This window comes from Belonocnema kinseyi, chromosome 7, assembly GCF_010883055.1.
Source record: "Belonocnema kinseyi isolate 2016_QV_RU_SX_M_011 chromosome 7, B_treatae_v1, whole genome shotgun sequence".
Classification (NCBI taxonomy): domain Eukaryota; kingdom Metazoa; phylum Arthropoda; class Insecta; order Hymenoptera; family Cynipidae; genus Belonocnema; species Belonocnema kinseyi.
Window position 1 is genome coordinate 123,602,299 of NC_046663.1, and position 4,792 is coordinate 123,607,090.

Genomic DNA, 4,792 nt, shown 5'->3' on the forward strand with positions numbered 1-4,792 from the left:
GTATCAGCCTTGGAGGAGATTATGTTGCGAAATAAAAAAAAAAATTCTTAAAAACGTTGTTTTTCTTGGTCAGGCCGGAAACTTATCAATCCACCCTCGTATCTGCAGATTTTTGCAAAAATTTAACATTACAGGCACTTATTTTTTAAAAACTATTTTTTACGCCCTGATTCGCAAAAATTCATTATTCATAGATATCGAGACAGTGTACTCGGAGAGATTCAATGCAAAAAATTAATTCAAAATTTACGAAATTTAAATTAGAACAAAATCCAAATGAAAAATGCCATTTAACGTCCAATAATCAAATTGATGCAAAATCCTGTTAAACAAAACAAGAATCCAACGGCCAAATTTGGACCACAACGAATAAACGAAAACCAAAAAACCCCTATTGTAATCTGAAAAAAATAAAATAAAATAAAATTTTCGGAAAAAAATAAAAAAGAGGAAAGAAAAATAAGAAGGCAGCCAACCACATCCCCTTCCTTCTCTTTTTCTTTCTTTCGTCTTTTTTATTTTTATGGCCATCAAATTACAATAAAATAAAAATAAGAAACATAAATAAATAAATTTGCATTACCAACGTTTCGGTACTCGTACAGTACCCTTATCAAGGCAAGAAAATTTTAAGTGGTAGAAATTGACAGCACCCACGAACAGGTGCTCTCTCTTTGATACCTGAGAATCGAATGAGGGTCAGTAGCCCAATCTGTTGTAAACACAATATAAATATCTATCACAATTACATCAGAAGTAGAGAAAGTAAAAGAAAAACAGAATTCATGAAACAGCTACGTTATATGTAATTAATCGTATTAGCATAACTTTTGTTCAACCCATCCAAATCGGTTTTTAAATTAATAGATAACTTTTTTTGTTTTTTAATATAAAGCATTTCCATGAATTCCCTCCTTCTCTCATTACTTTCACTATGCAAAATTTGAACATTATCCCAGTCAAACTCATGGTCAACATCAACAAATGCCTTTGTATGTCGGGCAAGAACACTTTTGTAACAGCGTCCCAAACGAACATCACTTTTGTGCCCCTCTATCCTAGTATTAAGAAGTCTGCCAGTTTTTACCACGTAATTCATCCCACAGATCATGCAAGTGATCTTATAGACAACACCACCCTTTTCAAAATTATCCAAAGGATCCTGGCAAAAATTTATCACCGAATCCATTTTAAATGGAATGCGGAAAATAGTATGATTAAAAATTTTTTTAACATGAGTTCAATAGTTTTAGAAATTTGACCAAAAAATGGAAGAACAAAAGTATTAAACGAACCATATTCCTTTAACTCTTTCTGATTATCTACAAGCAAATTATTAATGTCTTTGTTTTTGATTTGTTGAACTCTAATTACAATATGTTTCTCAATTAACTCCTTTGGATAATGATTCAGAAAAAGGATATTCCTAACAATATTCAAATTTCTTGTGTGAAATGAATAATGGGACAAACCTGAAGCTCTGTCAAATAAGTTTTTAATTACTGCAATTTTGTTTTGAAAGCGATGAGCAGAAAGGAAATTCAAAATTCTACCTGAATAAGTACTTTTTCTGTACCAATTGGTAATATATTACCATTCCAACCCTTAATTACTTCTATGTCCAAAAAACTGATTTTATAATCCTGTTCTATTTCATGAGTGAATTGATATTTTGGATGAAAACTGTTAAAAGTATCAATGACAATCTGTAACTTTTCCAGAGGAACACATAATAAGGTATCGTTGACAAACAGAAAATAAAAAGGCAAAACAAAATCTAATTTCCTAAAAACAAAAACCTCCAAATCTTCCATCACTAGTTCTGCTAAAATCAGAGAAATGACTGAACCTATGGGAGTACCAGACTTCTGTCTATAGAAAGATCCGTTAAATTTAAAATAAGTTGACTCCATGATAAAAACTATCCTTTCAATAAAATTTTTTTGACATAACCGAGTACGGGTTTTTATATTAGTCCATCTATTTAAAATTGCCTTTTTAACTAATTCAAGGGGTATACTCGGAAACATTGCAATAACATCCAAATCAATCATTACATGGTCATCCGGAACACATTTTTGAATGATACTTTTCTGAAATTCCCAGCTATTTTTGACATTGTATTTAGAAGTTGTGATAGAGTCCTTGAGAATCAAATTAAAATTTTGTTCAAAAAATTTGGTGGGAGTATTAATAGTTGAAATAACTATTCTTAAGGGATAGCCATCTTTGTGAATCTTTCTCAACCCATAACATCATGCAAGAACTGTGTCTTCAGTGTTAATATCAGTCCATCTTAAATCCTTTCCCAGAAGTCCTTTCTTTCTCCAATTGTCAAGCATCTTAAAAGTGTCTCTTTTTAATTTTTTTAAAGGATTTTCATGCAGTAATTCAAAATTATCATTATCAGAAAGCAAATTCTCCATATCCCTGATATAATTCGATTTTTTCATGCAAACAGTAATACTGCCTTTATCAGCATTCATGCAAACCACATCAGGGTTGCTTCTAAGAAACTTTTTTGCCATCTTGAAACCTTCAGAAATTCTACGATCAATATAACTGATATGCAAACTATTTTTTTGAACAAAGCTCTTTAACAAGTGTAAAACCTTGTTTCGGAAATCCTGCTGATCCAAAATAGGAATTTTGTGTATATTTGATTCAACATCTTTTACTATTTCTATCATTTGCTTTGCCTTAGTTTTTATCACACGGTTACTAAAACCTTGATCTAATCTGAGAATATCTGTGACTGAATCAGGAATTTGAATATCTGTCAAAATAACAAACCAAGCATCTTTACCTCTTTCTTCAAAAATCCTATGTAAATTTAAACTTTGTTCTTGAACACTAGTTTGCTGATGAATTAAATTTGAAAGTTTGTTATCATGTTTTTCATCGCTGCTTAAAAATCTTTGATTGAGGAGAATCTGATGCTTTAAAAGATTAATAATTTCATTTTGTTGCAAACAAACTTCTAATTCACTTCTTATTCTTAAAATTCTTAACTTTAAAAAATTAACATGATTTGAAACATCTTTGATAAATATATTTAGTAGTGAAAATTTAAAATTGTTTAAAGTGTGCTCAAACTTTCTATTACAAAAATTACTGTGAAAAGAAAAATCTGGAAATTTGTTATCCAGGAAAGGAATTTTTTTAGGTAAAACATCGTTTATTCTACATTCAGTCGAAAATCTTTATTGAAGAATACTGCCTCTTAATTTCTTATTGATATCACACCATAATTGCACCTTTCTGAATACCTCAGGACCATGTTTAACTCTTATCTGATTAAAAAACATAATATCCTAGAAATGACCTCCAGTCCAAGTCAGCTAAATCAAAATTTACGAAATTTAAATTAGACCAAAATCCAAATTAAAAATCCCATTTGACGTCCAATAATCAAATTGATGCAAAGTCCTGTTAAACAAAACAAGAATCCAACGATCAAATTTGGACCACAACGAATAAACGAAAACCAAAAAAACCCTATTGTAATCTGAAAAAAAAATCAAATAAAATTTTCGGGGAAAAAAATAAAAAAGAGGAAAGAAAAATGAGAAGGCAGCCAACCACATCCCCTTCCTTCTCTTTTTCTTTCTTTGGTCTTTTTTATTTTTATGACCATCAAATTACAATAAAATAAAAATAAAAAACATATATACATAAATTTGCATTACCAACGCTTCGGTACTCGTACAGGACCCTTATCAAGGCAAGAAAATTCTAAGTGGTAGAAATTGACAGCACCCACGAACAGGTGCTCTCTTTTTGATACCTGAGAATCGAATGAGGGTCAGTAGGCCAATCTGTTGTAAACACAATATAAATATCTGTCACAATTACATCAGAAATAGAGAAAGTAAAAGACAAACTGAATTCATGAAACAGCTACGTTATATGTAATTAATCATATTAGCATAACTTTTGTTCAACCCATCCAAATCGTTTATTAAATTAATAGATAACTTTTTTTGTTTTTTAATATAAAGCATTTCCATGAATTCCCTCTTTCTCTCATTATTTTGAACATTATCCCAGTCAAGCTCATGGTCAACGTCAACAAATGCATTTGTATGTCGGGCAAGAACACTTTTATAACAGCGTCCCAAACGAACATCATTTTTGTGCTCCTCTATCCTAGTATTAGGAAGTCTGCCAGTTTGTCCCACGTAATTCATCCCACAGATCCTGCAAGTGATCTTATAGACAACAACACCCTTTTCAAAATTATCCAACGGATAATGCAAATTTATTTATTTATGTTTTTAATTTTTATTTTATTGTAATTTGATGGTCATACAAATAAAAAAGACGAAAGAAAGAAAAAGAGAAGGAAGGGGATGTGGTTGGCTGCCTTCTCATGTTTCTTTCCTCTTTTTTATTTTTTTCCGAAAATTTTTTTTTTTCAGATTACAATAGGGTTTTTTTTTATTTTCATTTATTTGTTGTGGTCCAAATTTGGTCGTTAGATTCTTGTTTTTTTTTAACAGGATTTTGCAAAAAATTAATTCTTCTTTCTTTATTTGTTTATACTCTCTTCCTTTTATGTTCTCTCCCTTTTACGGCTTCCGTTTCGTCTTACCATTATCAATTTCAAATTTTGACTCTAGTTCGCAACACTACTTCGTAACTCTCCTTCTTTCGAAGTCATTTTTTGGCTTTTTTCTACAATCCTGTGCAACTACTAGGCAGTCTGATAAGTCCCTGAAAAATGAAACACGGAGACGTTTTTTTGGCCAAAGTCGGTTTTATTTTTCAACATACTCTCCTTTTAGGTCGA